The sequence below is a fragment of the Anabrus simplex genome, chromosome 5 (assembly GCF_040414725.1).
Source record: "Anabrus simplex isolate iqAnaSimp1 chromosome 5, ASM4041472v1, whole genome shotgun sequence".
NCBI lineage: Eukaryota > Metazoa > Arthropoda > Insecta > Orthoptera > Tettigoniidae > Anabrus > Anabrus simplex.
The window spans coordinates 121659378-121679017 of NC_090269.1; the positions used below are offsets into that span (position 1 = coordinate 121659378).

General features: G+C 41.2%; 1 protein-coding gene across 3 annotated transcripts in view; it reads right to left on the reverse strand.

Moving 5' to 3' along the window:
* LOC136874681 (major facilitator superfamily domain-containing protein 12) overlaps positions 1-19640 on the reverse strand; it is a 257334-nt gene that overhangs the window by 106296 nt on the left and 131398 nt on the right. The window contains exon 1 of one of the 3 annotated variants that reach the window (XM_067148321.2): positions 18598-18724. The exons of the other annotated variants lie outside the window; for them this stretch is intronic. The gene's annotated coding sequence lies outside the window, so the exon portion shown is untranslated. Of the gene's footprint in view, positions 1-18597; positions 18725-19640 lie in introns of those variants that run through there. 3 annotated transcript variants of the gene reach the window in all.

Consider the following 19640-nt stretch of genomic DNA (forward strand, 5'->3'; position numbering starts at 1 on the left):
CGCAGCTGACTTCGAATTCGTCGTACGCCGGTAACTCAATATTCATGTGTGTGAGCGACCGCCGGTACTCACAAAATGTGATCGCGTTCGGGCGAAGGGACTTGAAATATTTGAATTATGACAGTGTGTGGCAGTTAATTGAGACAGCTAACGTTCCAGATCATGTTACGATCTGAAACTTGGATAAAATATTGTTATGAAGTCAAATAACTATATAGTAGGAGTGAGAAATATAAGTTTCCATTATACAGCAGTAGGTGCAGAATTAGAGTACTGTGTGACGAACAGTAGATTGGTGGAACAATATTAGTAGAGCCTGTACTTTAGCAAATCGAACCGTCATCATGAACACTTCAAAAGTGCGACGCGAATCGGGCGTGCCGTGTCGGACCATGCCGGGCGTACAACTCAACACTCCGTCGTGTGTGTCTGGTCCTTTTGTGCGGTAAAAGGGACGAAGTTCAAACAGTGTAAAATAATAATAATGTGGGTCTAGGGTTTTAAGTTGTTTTGTATTATTCAAGGAGATCAACTTCTCAGTGTTAAGAATATCAGTGATGAATTACTGTAATAATTAATTAAGCAATATCAAAATGGCGATATGCCAGGAAAGCTTACGTGAAGTGAAGCCAGCAATTATGGACGAGTAGAGCGGCTGAGAGGGCCAAACTGGGTCTCTCGTCTGCTAAGCCGCAATAGATAAAAACTAACAGATGAGTACCAATATGTAAATAATATTTGGGGAATGTTACCCTGATTAGGAAAATGGAAATAGTTTGATTTTGATTTGGTTACCTCACGTAACAAAATGGGTCGCATCTCGATGCCATTCTAAATTTGTAGCACTGACGGGATTAAAGGGGTAATAAAATAAATGTCGGGTCTAATTATGTATTTAGTTTGTTGTACATATAGATTCTGTAGATATAGGGTAGTAGTTAAGTCATGCATGCATTTATATTTTTGTTATAGTCGAGATTTTCCGACATTTGATTTGGTGTAATATTTAAATAGACCCGACGTGTGTTTTTCTCTTAGTCATTTAACGACAAGTTATATAATAGTGTTGAAGGAAAATCCAGCCTTGTCATGCCAGCTGTGGTTTTATCAGTGTGTTAATATTCTAAATTTGATGTTGTCAAAAGTTGTGGGAAATGCCACAGAACAATAATTCATGAGATACCGTAGTTTTACGTGAACAATGATTAATAGTAAACTTTGTGTGATAATATGTTGAGATCATCGGGAATCGTTAATGACGGGCTGTCGTTTTAAATCGACTTAAAGGGTATGATAACTCAAATTGATGGATTAATAAGTATGAGTAATATTAAAAGGTGTGATAATTTAATTTGATGAATTAATAATTATGAATAATAATATCGGTGCTAATAATCCGTACATGTTAATGAACGTGTTGTTTAAATTACGGTCCAATGTTTTATAAAGTAATGTCAGATATTTATTTTGCAAGTGCTAAACGAAGACACGTAGGATGATGAATTACGTGATAATGATTGTCAGTGTTGGCATTATAATGCCCGATTGTTGCGATGAATTTGTGGAGAACGACCTCCGAAATCAAAATAATGGTAAAAGAGATATTATAAAATGTCAGGAGATAAAATGTCGTACGATGTCATAAATGGAAAATATAAGTCGGTTGATAAATCTGTGAGAAATAAATGAATAAAGGAATATTGAGATAAAAAGGGATATAAATTCCGTATGGTAAACACTTAGCATATTGAAATGAGTGTAAAATATACGGGCAATGTCTCAGAGAAGTACTGAATTACGTAGCGGGTAGAATTCGAACCCGTGCCAGCATGTACGAAATAAATAGACTGCGCAGCTATTTCGTTGAAATACTACGAACCTAAAGATAATGAGAGGTTCAGATTCCACATAAATGATCGTATCTCGTGATAGTTAAAATGACGAGTGATGATAATTATGATACCGTAATAATAAATATTGCAGATAAAATGCTGGACCGTGTTAATTGAATGGACGATGATAAAGATGCTAAAAAAGGAATGTGAATGATAATGTGAAGCCGATAATAATAACAACGTTAGGACGGTGATAAATCATCGCGCTCGGAATAAGAATAATTATCATAATAATAATGGAAATGATATTCTTTTTGGAGATCATTGAATAATTGTAAACGCGACCGATATCTTAATGCATTTGCGGAAGTGACCCATTCATTAATAATAATAATAATAATAATAATAAAAATTCTTGAGTGACATAATAATAATTGTACCGGGCGGTACACCTCCACGCCGCTTATTTAAAATTTGCGCCAGTTGAAACTCCTCTGCTGGAGGAAGTCTGAACTTTATCTACGGTATTAATTTTCTACTTTCTCAGAAGATGTCACTACCTGGAAATTTTGGAGTTTTTAAACTGTGTCATTTTCGACGTATTTTTGTTTTGCTTGTAATAAGAAGTGTGAACTTTCTCTTCTAGAGGACACTACTGAAGATCAACAATAGTGCACCCTAGTGCGGAGTGAAAGAACTGTTTTTTTTGGAGAAAATTTAATTTCAAAAGCTTGTTCTTTGCTAAATTTCTTTCAGTCATTGTTTAAGTTGGCAATATTAACCCTTTCTTTCCCCTTGTTTTGAATTTAGCCAATCCCGAATTTCTTAAATTAATTTTCCACCAATGATGTGTTTCTTCTTCATCTTGTGTAGGGGTTTTCTTTAACCACCAATAAAAGATTGTGGGCGGGTGTTTTCCTTCCTAAAACGCCTCGAACTTTCCGCGAGAGTATATAAACTGCTGATTTTAGGGTCTCTGCGCCACTTCTGTTCCATCTTTTCGTGTGTAAAGTACATAGCAGGGGGCGGGAAGCGCCTCTTTCTTCGGCGGCAGTCAACAACCAGGTAATGGCCGATTAATTACTTCTTTTCTTGCTTGCTCAGCAGTTTAACTCTCGGGGCGGGTCCGAAGTTTTTCCATTATGTAACCTTCCTTAAAATGTAAAGAAACTTGTATCTATTCTATCTTTTAAACTACATATTGGGATAGAGAGTGCTTAACCCTCTCGAGCTCCCACTCATATTGTTTTGAGGTGAACTTATTTTCTCAACCTATTCTTCCTTAACATTATGTAAATTTGTTTCTTTCTAAAGTCACCTCTTTAGTATGGGATTAGCCCTTGCATCAGTGGCCTAGAGCCAAATTAGGTTTTGAAACAAATACATTAGGAGTGCAGATCGCCTCCTCTCAAATTGTTATTTTAGAGGTCATGTAATTATCCTTTTATCGCTTAATAGACCTCAGTAGGTTGGGTATTTTACCCCTGTGCTTACGTCCTTAGAGGACAGCTTGAAAGTAGAGTTAGGTGTGGCCTTGTGATAGGCTTAAAACTTTGAGAGCGGATCGCCCTTTTGCAATTTGTTTCTGCGTGCCTCTAGGAGGTATTACTGTGTAATTCGGAGCAAGTGCTCCTGGGCATCATTGGGGTTTTCTGCCCCTTTGCTAAACCTTATGTACATGTAAATTCGGGCTAACTGCTCGAGAATTGGAAGTTCGGGGCCCGAAGCCCAAAACCTGTAAATACTATTGTTGCTCTTTGTTGCCTTGCTACTCTGTACCTGCCATTCTTGTTATTTCTGAGTTTGAAAAGAAAATATAACCTTGTTAAATTTTAAATTAATTTTACTTTCGTAGCTTGAGACCTGTTCACCACCCCGCACCTTCTTTCACCTCTAACTACCACAAAAACACGGTAACAAGTGGTAGCAGAGCGTGGTTGAATGGGTCTCAATTTAGCCCCTTTTGACGACTAAACATTGTTTTGTTCCGAACTCTAACCATTTTCTCAGTTGCTGGAATTTTTTGAGTTTTTCAAAATTGTTCTGTCATCATGCCCGGCCCTCGCGATGTTCTACATCTTAACTATTTGCGCAAAGAGGAGTTGATCTATGAGTTAACTATCAGAAATGTGCAATCTGGAGGCACGGTTGCAGTAGACACAAATAAGCTTAGAGAGTCCCTTGATTTGCCCATTTCCATCCCCACCTTGGGAGAGAAAGAAATTGACGACTCTCTTTCCACGATCGTCGAGAATATTACTGGGCTAGCATCTGTAGTTAGTTTTTTTGATGAAAATGATCCTTCTCCTAATCAAATTAAGCGTGTGCAAGCCAGGCTGTTTCATTTTTCAAATAGAGTTAACGATCTGTTGTCTCTAAAGTTGAATGACGTTCAGAAGAAGGAAGCTAGTACGCTGCTTGAAAATATTTCTGAATTATCTAGCAAGGTCACTCAATTGTTAAGTGGGGAGGTTCCTCCCAAAAGCGATCTACCCACCACAGTGAATGTAGGTAGCGAGGAAGAGCCTCCTAAGGGAGAAGTAAATAGGAAAACCATCGCTGCTCAAACAACCTCTGCCCCATTGGACGAGTCTGAACGCCGTAACTCATTAAATAATGTACGTTCTGAATTAACTTCCTTGCCACTGAAACCTTTACCTACTATGTCACCCGGGTTCAGCAGTTTGCCTCATTCATTGGCAATGTTGCTCAGAGGTATCCCTAAGTTTTCCGTTAATACCACCAGTGAAGTAATTTCCTTTTTAAGATTTTTAGTTGAATTTCAGGATCATGCCCTTGTGTTTTCTCTTTTTCCATGTCAAATTTTGCAAATTATCTATCCCTATGCAATTGGCATTCTCTCTGACAAAATAGTAAGAGCCATTGCCGAGCAATCATCTATTGAGGATTTCCACGCCCACTTGCTAGCTAACTTCATCCCGGCTAGGGCCAGGTCCTCCCTTATTCAGAAGTACTATTATCGTGTACAGCGTTTGGATGAAAACTTGGCAGACTTTATCCAAGATATTAAGTTTTATACTAGGGTGTTTGCTCTTCATTTTCCTGAAGACCAGATTGTACAGGCTATTGTAGAAGGAATTTCACCATCCTATAGGTCATATTTGTGTTTCGCGGCGTGCCCGCAAACCTTCTCGGAACTTGAAGCATTGGCCGTTTCAGCGGAAGGGGTTAGATACGCCGATTCCTTGCGTGTCGCGAAAGAACCCCCCCCCCCCTTCGTTTAGTAATCCTCGGCCTCCACCTCGCCGACCAGTCACACCTCGTAAATGTTACGCTTGCGGGTCGCCTGACCATCTGCGGAACAAGTGTCCATTGATCAAATCTAGTAGGGCAAATAATGGAGCTGGTTCATCACAAGGCTGCTTTAAATGTGGGGCTTTCTCACATATCGCCAAGAATTGCCCAAATTCAAATAGCACCCCCTCCTGCTCAACTTCTGGTGTAAATTCCACCAATGCCAATAATAAAAAATGACTAGTGGCTTCGGCTGAGTCGACTAATCCTTCTTCCCGAGGCTCAGCCCCTGGTAAACAGGTCGAAAATTCAGGGAACGATCAGTTTTCAAATTCATCTTTTGAATGCCCTAAAGAGTGTCTTAGGATTGCGGCGGATACCCCCGCACCGGTCCCCTTTCTCAAAATTGAGGTAAATAACGAACCTATAACAGCTCTATTAGATTCAGGCAGTGTTTGTTCTATTATTTCGGCCGAATGGTATGCAAAATTGAAATCTGTTTGTAAACTACCTGACTATGACTCATCTCCTGTTCAATATGTTTCGGCTAATTCATCCCCATTAGAAATTCTAGGTTCTTTACAGGTCAAAATTCGTATTTTTAAATTTACATGGAAAATTAAATTGTTTGTGGCCAAGCACTTGTCTTGCCCCATTATATTGGGAGCTGACTTCATTTCCTACACTGGTCTTGTGCTCGATCTCCAGAGTAGGTCGTGCTCTTTCAAATTTGCGTTTAATTGTAAAATCCCATTATTGAAATGTAATTCTGTATCATGTTCATCTATTTCGCCTACCCAGGATGAGATGTTGTTAGACCTTAGACATCTACCCGAGGAGCAGGCTGATAGTATTCGTAAGTTGTGTCAGTCGTTTCCAGAGGTGTTCTCTAATACTCTTGGTGTTACTGACCTTATCGAATACAAAATTGAGGTCACGGATTCGATTCCTGTCCGTTTTCCACCTTATAGGCTATCTCCACCTAAAATGAAGGCCCTGAAAGAAATCATCGATCAGATGTTGAAGGATGGTATTATTAGGCCCTCTAAGTCGGCGTATTCGTCGCCTATTTTTCTAGTCCCGAAACCCCAGGGGGGCTTCAGGCCTGTCATTGATTATAGGGCTCTCAATCGGAAGGTGGTGTTACAATCTGTGCCCCTTCCCGACCTTCATTCTTGTTTTTCATGGTTCCGTAAGGCCAAGTTCTTCACCACCTTGGCTTTGAATCAAGCCTACAATCAAATTCCCCTTGCGGAAGAGTCTAAACATCTTACAGCGTTTGCCACGGACTGGAATTTATACGAATACAACCGCGTGCCTTTCGGGCTCCCCACGGGAGCAGCTGTACTCACTAGGCTGCTAGATAGGGTCTTCTCCGACATCAAATTTGAGTACTTGTACCATTACTTGGATGATGTCGTCGTATTTTCAGAGACTTTTGAAGAACATCTAGATCATCTGCGAGAAGTTCTCGATCGCTTTCGTAAGGCTGGGTTAACTGTCAAGTGGTCCAAGGTTGCCTTTGCTAAGCCCTCTATGTCATTCCTAGGGCATATTGTGTCACCTGATGGTGTTGCAGTCGATCATTCGAGAACACAGGCCATCCGTGATTTTAAACCCCCTAAGGACATCAAAGGTATCGCCAGGTTCATTGGAATGGTGAATTTCTTCAGGAAGTTCATTCCTAACTTTGCTAATAGAGTGGCGCCCTTGAACCTTCTTCGTAGGAAAGGCATCAAATTCGAGTGGGGACCTTCTCAACAAGCCGCTTTTGAAGATCTTAAATTAGCTCTCTGTAATGCCCCTGTCCTTGCTATGCCTGATTTCTCAAAGAAATTCATTGTCCAAACCGACGCGTCGTCGTCAGCAGTAGCTGCAGTCCTTCTTCAAGAGACTGAACTAGGGAGGCGACCCATCGCCTATGCATCTAGGACTCTATCGGCTCAAGAAGCCAAGTATTCTATCTATGAGCTCGAAGGTTTGGCAGTCTTATTTGCCTTAGAAAAGTTCCGTCTCTATCTTGAACATGTCAAATTCGACCTGGAGACGGATAATCAAGCCTTAAGCTGGGTCTTAGGTAGGCCGCGTCGTACTGGCCGTATAGCCCGTTGGGCCATCCGTATTTCTGCCTTCCAATTCGATGTCAGGCATATCCGAGGCACCGAAAATGTTGTTGCTGATGGACTCAGCCGTATGTTTTCCAACGACGTCGCGACCCATGAACTGGTCGACAGTTCATCACCTTCCGAGTCCATACTATCTGATGTTAATGCCATCTTAACAGATGCTCCCTTGCTCTTTAGGGATATCGAGAAATACCAACGTGAAGATCCGACGCTGGCTCCGATGATGGAAACCCTTTCTTCTGGGGAACAGGTGGTCCCTTATGTTCTGAGGAATGGTGTTTTATGTTGCCCATCGAGGCATGATAAGATGATGAAAGTTGTCGTTCCAGCTGTTCTTGTACCTATGATCTTCAAGTATTATCATGAGACCCCATTAGGAGGGCATCTTGGTATCTTTAAAACTCGAGAGAAGATTCGTGAAATGTTCATCTGGAAAGGTATGGACGGTGAAATCCGTGAACTAGTGAAGGCGTGTAAATCCTGTTTGCTTAGTAAACCAACCGTGTCCACCAAGGTAGGCCTTTTGTCTTCTCATCAAGCGTCGCGCCCCATGGAACGCCTGTATATTGATTATGTAGGACCCTTCCCCCAGTCTAAGGGAAATGCTAACAAGTTTATCTTTGTATGCGTAGATGGCTTTACTAGATTTTCTTGGTTATTTCCGACTAAGCTGGCTACCGCTCAGTCCACCATTACTTGCTTAAATTCTATTTTTGCTTCTTTTGGTCCGTGCCAATTCATTGTGTCTGATAATGCTAAGGCGTTCACATCAAATCTTTTTCGTAAATTCTGTTTTGACTTGTCCATCTCTCATGTAACTACTTCTGCTTATTACCCTCAACCATCTCTGGCTGAACGGGTTAATCGTAATCTCAGGTCCGCGCTTATTGCCTATCATCATGAAGATCATTCCAGGTGGGACACGTCCCTGCATTGGTTAGCTTTTGCTTTGAATTCGGCGGTTCATGAATCTCACAAGTTTACTCCAGCTTCTTTGATGTTCAAGTTCGTTCCCAACACGCCGCTCTCTAACCTCTGGTCTCTGAGTGACATTCTACCCGAGACAATAGATCCGGATAATATTAAAGATTCTTGGAAGAAGGCTAAAGCCAATCTTAAAGTCTCTCATGAAAAGGTTAGGGAAAGATATGATCGTGGACGGAGACCCACCCATTTGAAGGTAGGTGACCAGGTGATGGTCAAGAATTTTGTTCCCGCGGGCAAGCTTGCCCCCAGATTTCATGGGCCGTGTATCATTCTAGATTTCCTTACGCCGGTCACATTATTATTAAGCAATCCAGCCACCGAGAGGATATTTAGGGTTCACCTGTCACAGGTGAAACCGGTGTAATTTCTGGGTTAACTTGCTTCATATAATCGTGAAAGGAATATGAAGGTTATATTTTTATGAGTTGTCACTTTTAAGGCATTCTGCCCCTTCTATAATATTTTGTTTCATATGTAAGTTTTTTGTAAACCTTCCCCGCACGGTTAAACTGCCATCCTATCCTTGCCACGGCCATTACCACGCTCCCGTCTCCTGCTCCACTACACACAGTGGCTCGCATCTGAAATGAATTTCTGCACGCCGCTGGCCCCTCAACCTCTCCACAAAGCCTGTGCCCTCAAAAAAAGATGATGGTCCAACAATTCTGCCGCCTAGCTTTAATGTTTCAGTGCCCCTGCAGCCGCGCGGCGCCGTGCTGCGACTGGGATAGAGGAAGGGCCCCCTCTTCCCCAGCGAGGACGACATGTGCACGGCGAGCCGGAGCCCTCCTCCCGGCCAAGGCTGATGTGCGGCGCACGACCTGCTACTGGCCCGCAGCCTGTATATGTTCACCGCGGGCGCGGCGTGCTTCAACACCTCTACTCCTCTCATAGTGCGGGCGAGCGGTATCTCAGGGTACTTGAGGGGTCCGAGCGGCGTCCTCTGGACACAAGCTGCAGCGGCCGGTCTGGCCATCCAATTTAATTAACTACATGGACAATTACTATCAGCAATTACTACACCTGAGAATTCAACAACAATATCTGGTGGACTTAGAAAATTTTTCCTCAACTTTAAAACTAAAGTTTTCCTTCTCAATTCAACCTTCTACAAACATTCAGACAGTACTTCCGCTGTTACTACAAGAGTTTTTGAAACTGAATCAAACTAAATTTCAACCATTTCGATAAATGCTTCTGCAATCAATCTTCATATCCACATCATAACTTGGACCTTGTTTTCAAACAAATTTCATGTGTCACCCCTGGAGGAACCTTTGGGGGGGGGGGAGGTCTGTACCGGGCGGTACACCTCCACGCCGCTTATTTAAAATTTGCGCCAGTTGAAACTCCTCTGCTGGAGGAAGTCTGAACTTTATCTACGGTATTAATTTTCTACTTTCTCAGAAGATGTCACTACCTGGAAATTTTGGAGTTTTTGAACTGTGTCGTTTTCGACGTATTTTTGTTTTGCTTGTAATAAGAAGTGTGAACTTTCTCTTCTAGAGGACACTACTGAAGATCAACAATAGTGCACCCTAGTGCGGAGTGAAAGAACTGTTTTTTTGGAGAAAATTTAATTTCAAAAGTTTGTTCTTTGCTAAATTTCTTTCAGTCATTGTTTAAGTTGGCAATATTAACCCTTTCTTTCCCCTTGTTTTGAATTTAGCCAATCCCGAATTTCTTAAATTAATTTTCCACCAATGATGTGTTTCTTCTTCATCTTGTGTAGGGGTTTTCTTTAACCACCAATAAAAGATTGTGGGCGGGTGTTTTCCTTCCTAAAACGCCTCGAACTTTCCGCGAGAGTATATAAACTGCTGATTTTAGGGTCTCTGCGCCACTTCTGTTCCATCTTTTCGTGTGTAAAGTACATAGCAGGGGGCGGGAAGCGCCTCTTTCTTCGGCGGCAGTCAACAACCAGGTAATGGCCGATTAATTACTTCTTTTCTTGCTTGCTCAGCAGTTTAACTCTCGGGGCGGGTCCGAAGTTTTTCCATTATGTAACCTTCCTTAAAATGTAAAGAAGCTTGTATCTATTCTATCTTTTAAACTACATATTGGGATAGAGAGTGCTTAACCCTCTCGAGCTCCCACTCATATTGTTTTGAGGTGAACTTATTTTCTCAACCTATTCTTCCTTTACATTATGTAAATTTGTTTCTTTCTAAAGTCACCTCTTTAGTATGGGATTAGCCCTTGCATCAGTGGCCTAGAGCCAAATTAGGTTTTGAAACAAATACATTAGGAGTGCAGATTGCCTCCTCTCAAATTGTTATTTTAGAGGTCATGTAATTATCCTTTTATCGCTTAATAGACCTCAGTAGGTTGGGTATTTTACCCCTGTGCTTACGTCCTTAGAGGACAGCTTGAAAGTAGAGTTAGGTGTGGCCTTGTGATAGGCTTAAAACTTTGAGAGCGGATCGCTCTTTTGCAATTTGTTTCTGCGTGCCTCTAGGAGGTATTACTGTGTAATTCGGAGCAAGTGCTCCTGGGCATCATTGGGGTTTTCTGCCCCTTTGCTAAACCTTATGTACATGTAAATTCGGGCTAACTGCTCGAGAATTGGAAGTTCGGGGCCCGAAGCCCAAAACCTGTAAATACTATTGTTGCTCTTTGTTGCCTTGCTACTCTGTACCTGCCATTCTTGTTATTTCTGAGTTTGAAAAGAAAATATAACCTTGTTAAATTTTAAATTAATTTTACTTTCGTAGCTTGAGACCTGTTCACCACCCCGCACCTTCTTTCACCTCTAACTACCACAAAAACACGGTAACAATAATAATAGTAATAATAATGATAATAATAATCACAAGAGGGAGATAATAATAATAATAATAATAATAATAATAATAATAATAATAATAATAATAATAATAATAATAATAATAATAATAATAATAATAATAACAGTAATAACACTTGTGTTTTGCGTTCCGTAATAATAACGATCATAATCAAACGTAACAGTGCCAGGAATCGTCGAGAATAATAATAATAATAATAATAATAATAATAATAATAATAATAATAATAATAATAATAATAATAATAATAATTTCAATAACGATAATTTCGTGGAGGCAGGAATATTCTAATAATTATGAATTAAATCATTGCCGACAACATCGCTCTGCTCGAGTTTTGAATAATAATAGTCATTTGTTATCTCGTTATCGTGCGGCTCTGTGCGCGTCAGGTTACCGTAATACTTTGTTTGTTTATTTCGCTTGCGGGGCGAGGAGAGGTCATCGGCCCGGTATTTCCCCCCCGTACCTCGTTATCTCATTTGTGACAGTAACTTCTGAGACCGCTTGATAATAATTTAGATCATGTGTAAATAATTTCTAAGTGTTAGTTCTAGTGGCAATGGCATCAGCTGGATATTTAAGACAGGACCTGTCAGTGTAGTACATTTTCCTAAAACTCATTCTGACATTACCCTGATAGTCGGGGTACTACATCTAAGTTGAATCGAGAAGCCGACCATCAACATGTTTTATGCTCGGGCTCCCGATAGAAGGAAGGCTCTTCCTTGGACAACGATTCGATTCAAAAGTAATCGATCCGTAAATTATACCCCAATTGTAATTTTCTTTCAGGATAAACCTATCAGCATATTGTCACCACTTGCGGTGAAGCAAGTGACCTGTTTATATCAGGTGTTGTCAATCCAATTGTTTTGTGCCATCAAATGTATTAAAATTAAGAGCGCCGGATGGCGCAATAAATTGCTCCTTCTGGCAATTATTTCAAAGGAAACCATTCTCATAATCTTGTAATCTTTTATTGCCCTTTTTCAATTTAAATGCCACTTCCTAGTCCTATCATGGAGTCCTTAAATTCATGTTTGCAATTGAGCTATCCTCATTTTAATTTTAATTGCTCCGTTCATTCCCGTGTTCACTGATGCCCTTATATTTATATATTTAATGACTTAAATAATGAACCGACACCCCTGAGATAAATGCTAGTCTGGGACTCGGGAGGTGGACGGGTGTAGTATATAGTACACAATATTTCCAAAAATGTTGACTTTCTGATGTGACCTTCCTACAGTTAAAAATGTATAACTTCTACAATACTTGGCGTAACTCAATGAAATCAGGCGGCGTATACCATAGTCTATTAGATGCGAGAGCTCAGAAAAAAAGAAAATACAGAGATCTAGTAGCACAATTTTAGGTTCCAGATGACATTTCGTGACTTTTTGTGTGGTCCTCAACTTTTGACCGGTACTGTATTTTGATTGTTCACCTTTACCTTCATTAGTCATGCAGTTAGGACCTTTATTAAACATGATGATAGGTAGAAAAGTTGAATCCAGGAGAGTGGTTTTTCTTTTTTTTTTTTTTTTTTTTTTTTTTTTTTTTTTTCTGCTATTGGTTTAACGTCGTACTAACACTTCCAAGGTTTTCAGCGACGGAAGGATTGGGAAGTTAGCGGCCGTGGCCTTAATTAAGGTACAGCACCATTATTTGCCTGGGAAAACAATCTCTAGGGCTACCAACGGTGGGATCCGAACCCATCATCTCCCGAATGCAAGCTTACAGCTACGCGAGCCTAACCGCATGACCAACTCGCTCGGTGATAGTCAAGGTACGTAGAGTAGAAGGTAGGGATCACGGGAGAGATGGACAGTAGCAAAGCAGAGCTGTGATGTCATGCGAAACCCTCGCATCGAAGGTACCTTGAATGAGGTAGACGCTGGGCTTCTCAAACGCACGAAATCTCACGCGTGCAAACTTAGACGCAGAGGTCCTCTGCACAGTGCATCGGTCCCACTCGACTCGGCTCGGACCCGCGCGTCGTCTCGGGGCGACTCGGCTAAGCTCGGCTCAACTCGGCTCGGATTTGGAGCGCTACAGAGCAAGTGAGGAAGAGGGAGACATGCGTGGGGAAAGAGAGAGACAGCGCTATTGCTCCAAATCGAGGAGTGGGGGTCTGCACTCTGGTCAACCAAGCGAACTCGTCTTTTGCACCATGCATCATGCAATGCACTGGTGCATGCACCCTGAGAGGCCCTGAGGTAGAGGTAGTTCGAATAAGAATCGCTGTGCATGCAGAAGCTAGGAGCTAATAATACACGACCGTAACATATCTGTGGTGTATAAGACACAAATGTAAATTATTCAAGAGGAGTTTCAGTTAATACAATACCGATCAAGAAAGAAGAAAAGCAAAGAAATTTCATTGATGCTATAGATAAGTGTGTTTGATAATACAGTACTTAAAAATATCAACATTATTCTTTGTGTATAACACCCCCTGTTAATTATTTGTGAAAGGCAATTTATTATGTTGTATATGAAACCAGTGCTAACAATGTTAATATACAAGCTCATACATTTATATTGCTAATCTAATGTTAACGTGGAATTTGTCGGTTCCTGGTACTTGGAGGTTTTTACACCAGGCAAATGCTGGGACTGTACCTTAATTAAGGTCTTCCTTCCAACTCCTAGGCCTTTCCTATCCCATCGTCGCCATAAGACTTATCTGCGTCTTTGCGACGTAAAGCAACTAGCAGAAAAGAAATGTACTTGGAGGAGAAAATTTACTGTTTGTGTTGTGGACAGTTATACTATCCTAACATTTGCTGTTTTTGTTGTTGTTTTGTGGGTTAGAACAGCGGAGGAATTCACATTTAATTTTCTTCCGTCTAGGGAATATTAAGAAGCCAACCTTTTAAAACAGTTATCACCACCACCACCATCACCACCCAGTATAGCCTGATGATCATGACTTTTTGCTCCTTATAAAAACAATCACAACAATGACTAGTATAGCCAGTGTATATAGTTTCCTAATATTGTTTATAAGAATGGACATACTTCTTGCAGTTATCAAGCTTTGATGTTTGAGTCTGTAACAAGTAGAGCCCCCCTTGTTATTGTTATCATAGGTGTTGAGAACATGAACATATGGAATAGCCACTCCACTGCAATCACAGTCTTAGCATTGTTACAACCTTTTATACAGACCGAAATACTTCAGAAACGCTGCTTGATTCGCATCGTATTTGATCTATTATTACTCTAATGTAATCGTGAAGTGAAATGCCTTTTCTGATGTGAGGTTAAAATATCAATAACGTTCTCTTATCTCTAATTTATGGCTAAAACAGAATAGCTCACAGATGTGTATTACCTCATACTATAATAGAAGGCAAGGCGCTGAGGTTTCCGATGACGTCACCGACAGCCAAGCTTGGTAGCGAGACCTGCGCGTGATCCCTACCTCTTTGTTGAGATGAGTGGCAGCAGAAAAGAGACCACACATCAAAAAACAACCATCAGTGGTATGCTATTGTTGATGTTTTGTGGGTTAGGACAGCATAGGAATTCACATTTAATGGTTTTTCCGGATCGCATACTGCGGGACGTATGTATGTTGGGTATTCAGCTCGAAGGCTGGTTTGATCCTCTATAGCTCCACCAACGGCTGCCATAGAAGCCTAGGTGTCACTGAAGAGGCATACTAGGGAAATGAGGAGTGAGGTAGTTTCCCGTTGCTTTCCTCCCTGAGCCAGAAGTTGCTATTACATATCAGTCTGCCAAGCCCACTGAAATGCATGCACCAGTCGACCCTATGAGCGATATTTTCACACCATTCATTACAGGGACTGGCTGAATTAGGAATGGCATTACTAGCATCGCTCATAGCTAGGTCACTTTCATATTGTTAAAGCCAAGGATGAGACTGAGACAGGTCAATGAAAGTAACAAATTTATTCTAGCTCATACCAGAGGACATAGGGCACTTTAAACACTACGTCCTGCCAGCAAAGGCATACTGCGGGACAATGGGATTAAAATTAAAATCAATCGAAGACATTTATGTTGACAATTGGGCTGCAGTGAGAATTGAAGGTAGAATGAGTTCTTGGTTCAGGGTACTTACAGGGGTTAGACAAGGCTGTAATCTTTCACCTTTGTTGTTCGTAGTTTACATGGATACTCTGCTGAAAGGTATAAAGTGGAAGGGAGCGATTCAATCAGGTGGAAATGTAGCAAGCACTCTGGCATATGCTGACGACTTGGTCTTAATGGCAGATTGTGCCAAAAGCCTGCAGTCTAATATCTTGGAACTTGAAAATAGGGGCAATGAGTATGGCATCAAAATTAGCCTTTCGAAGACTAAATTGATGTCAGTAGGTAAGAAATTCAACAGAATTGAATGTCAGATTGGTGATACAAAGCTGGAACAGGTAGATAATTTCAAGTATTTAGGATGTGTGTTCTCTCAGGATGGTAATATACAGTAGTAAATGAGATTGAATCAAAGTGCAGTAAAGCTAATGCAGTGAGCTCGCAGTTGCGATCAACAGTATTCTGTAAGAAGGAAGTCAGCTCCCGGACGAATCTATCTTTACATCGGCCTGTTTTCAGACCAACTTTGCTTTACGGGAGTGAAAGTTGGGTGGACTCAGGATATCTTATTCATAAGTTAGAAGTAACAGACATGAAAGTAGCGAGAATGGTTGCTGGCACAAAGAGGTGGGATCAATGGCAGAATGGTACACGGAATGAAGAGATAAAGGCTAAGTTAGGAATGAACTCGATGGATGAAGTTGTACGCATAAACCGGCTTCGATGGTGGGTCATGTGAGGCGAATGGAGGAAGATAGGTTACCTAGAAGAATAATAGACTCTGTTATGGAGGGTAAGAGAAGTAGAGGGAGAGCAAGACGACGATGTTGGACTCAGTTTCTAACGACTTAAAGATAAGAGGTATAGAATAAATGAGGCCACAACACTAGTTGCAAATAGAGGATTGTGGCGACGTTTAATAAATTCACAGAGGCTTGGAGACTGAACGCCGAAAGGTATAACGGTCTGTAATGATGATATAGGCCTATGTATGATATTAAGACATAAGAAGCCAGCCTTTTAAAACAGTAATCATCACCACCACCCAGTATAGGCTGAAGATCATGCAGTTTTCACCTTATAAAAACAATCACAACAATGTCTAATATAGCCAGTTATCGTAGCGATTGAATATTTCATAATAATGTTATTGGATTTACGTCGTCTAACTACTTTTACGTTCCTCAAAGACAATGAGTTGCCAGAATTTCATTTCGCCTGCCAGCAAATCTGTCGACACGAGACAACCGGGATCGTACGCGCCAACTTGAGCTCAGATGGCTATTACTCTATCGTCTGAGCTACGCGCCAACTTGAGCTTAGAAGGCTATCACTCTATCGTCTGAGCTACTCGCCAACTTGAGTTCAGAAGGCTTATCACTCTATCGTCTGAGCTACGCGCCAACTTGAGCTCAGATGGCTATTACTCTATCGTCTGAGCTACGCGTCAACTTGAGCTCAGAAGGCTATCACTCTATCGTCTGAGCTACGTACCAACTTGAGCTCAGAAGGCTGCCAATCTATCGTCTGAGGTACGCGCCAACTTGTGCTCAGAAGGCTATCACTCTATCGTCTGAGTTACGCGCCAACTTGAGCTCAGAAGGCTATCACTCTATCGTCTGAGGTACGCGCAAACTTGAGCTCAGAAGGCTATCACTCTATCGTCTGAGTTACGCGCCAACTTGAGCTCAGAAGGCTATCACTCTATCGTCTGAGGTACGCGCCAACTTGAGCTCAGAAGGCTATCACTCTATCGTCTGAAGTACGCGCCAACTTGAGCTCAGAAGGCTATCACTCTATCGTCTGAGCTACTCAGCCCGGCAAACAATACGTATTTCTATGTCCCCGACATTCGGCGATGGACTTGGCACTAAAAGCTTATTCGTGAAATGTCTGTTATCATAAACTGGACGATGAAATTACAGTATACAAGACATAAAGTATTGGAAATCGTCGTTTCTGTTACTTTTGTTATGTACAGTTTGAGATAGATCTAATATTTCCAGAGATATTTGGAAGATTGTGAAAGATGTAATAATCCAAATGAAATCTTTATTATTATTATTATTATTATTATTATTATTATTATTATTATTATTATTATTATTATTATTATTATTATTATTATTTCCGGCTCCATGACTAAAAGGTTAGCGTCCAGAGGGTCCCGAGTTCGATTCCCGGCTGGGTCGGGGATATTAACCTTCATTGGTTAATTCCAATGGCTCACGGGCTGGGTGAGTGTGCCGTATTCATCATTAGAATTCATCACAGATAGGGCCCCATCCTCACAGACGCTCAGGTCGCCTATAAGACGTCAACTAGAAAGATCTGCATCAGGCCTCTCCGGAAGCTACACGCCATTATTATTATTATTATTATTATTATTATTATTATTATTATTATTATTATTATTATTATTATTATTATTATTATTATTATTATTATTATTATTTCTCATGCGGTAAAACCACGTGGAAATAAAAGACCGGGAATAATATTTTGCACAATTTTTCGAGACGTCGAATATAAGCGGAGAATTTTGACTTTTACTGTTTTGATCGCCTTCATATTGCTAAGCTACCGTGAACTACTTAAATAATAAATAGCCCAGTGCACACCGTGGCTATCCCTGAAGTTAAAATTGGAGTTTCGAACATGAAATGAAAACCTACCACCTGTTTTCCAGTTAGTGACCGTATCAGGGATGGAATGAATAAAGCCCCCATCTTGCGGCGAGGATAGGAATTGTGCCGGTTGCCAAGCCTGTCGCACTCCTCTGGGGCAATGATTAATGACTGACAGATGAAATGAAATTATATTGGAGAGTGTTGCTGGAATGAAAGATGACAGGGAAAACCGGACTACCCGGAGAAAAACCTGCCCCGCCTCCGCTTTGTCCAGCACAAATCTCGCATGGAGTGACCGGGATTTGAACCGCGGAACCTAGCGGTGAGAGGCCGAAGCGCTGCCACCTGAGCCACGGAGGCTTCACTGGAGTTTCGAGAAATGTTGTTAAGCCGTTCTCCCATAATGGAAAAACAAACAAACATACAGACAGACTGACTGACGGACAAACAGACAAAAATTGGACTGAACCTACTTCCGAATTTCATGTAGGCTACTGGTGTCTAATCCACGACAATGCTCTCACTACCAATAATGGAATGGCACATGCTATGCACACTATCCCATGCAAGCAACAATTACAGGGACTATTAACACGGGCATCATGAATAGGAAGCACACGGCGTTGACGACTACGCTATCTTATTTAAAAACAAAGCACTCAATGTCTACGAATACGCTACCGAGCTGTCTAAATACTAACTGACAGAGCAGCTCGGGAAATCACGCTCTTAGTCATTCAAACTGAGGTTTGCGGGATCGAATCTTCAGAGCAGTAGGCCACCATTTTAAGATAACACACGGAGAGACACATATTAATGTAGTTAATGACTCTTTAAAGACGCTTTCGAGCAGTGAACTGTAAAAAAATCCCAAGAATTAGCGTATGCTTACCGCTGTGTCCAGTCCATCAGCTCTGAATAGTTATGTAGCTTCATCTCAGCGTACTTTCTCTGTCCTCAGTAACCTAGGATCTAGGAAATGTTTTCATTCCCCTCGGGAGGTATAGCTAGAAGGTAACGCCTTCTGTGTGGCCGGGCAGCAACCTTGGAAGTCTGCAGCATAGAGATGTGTCGTTACAACCCACAGCCGCAAAATGCATTCGTTTCTAGTCTGGTCTCGCGTAGCGACTAGCGACTGCAGCTATGATAGAAATTGAAATCACCGACCTAATTGGTCACAAATTTATTTTAATTTGGGTGCTCGTAGAACTTGACTCGTTGGTATGTTTGGTTTACTTTGTGACATTGTAGTCAGTGCAACGTGCTGAACCGTATTTAACCCTGTTTCCAGTGCTTCCGGGATAAGAATAGTTGGAGTGCCTGGAGTGGGTATTGGACAGTCTTTGAAAGGGAAGATTTTCGTCTGGACGAGGTCTGACTAGGAATTTTAGTAGCTCGTAAGGAGGGGGAATTGAATGCTTAGGGTATGCAGGTACGGGAGGGGGGGAGTGGCTGGTAAATTGCTGTGTCGGAATTTAAGTGCGGTTGGTTATAAGTAGACCTGGGATTTTAAGGCAAATGCCTACTTCGTTCCTTACGTAATAACATGATTTTTTTAAAAATATGTTGACGTTTCATGATAAATACCTTACATTAACAGAGTTTTATAGTGCCCTAAAATGCCTATTTGGACCTTTAGAGCCTATTTTACTATTTTAGTGCCTAAAAATGCCTATTTTCTACATTTAAAATAAAATTCAACTTCTATAATTTTTACAATCACACAATGGACATCCTGGAACGAGCAGAACAGGAGAGGGTGGGTTTTTCACAGAAATGTGCTCTTCCCAGACAACTGTCACCAAAGGAATGCTGAGTGAAGGGTGGAGGTGGAGGATTAGCTCAGAAGAACAACGAGCAGGTAGTAAAGGACGTACTGTGTCGAGTGACGGGGTGAGGGGGGGGGGGAGATTATCTAGGAAGAACAAGGAGCAG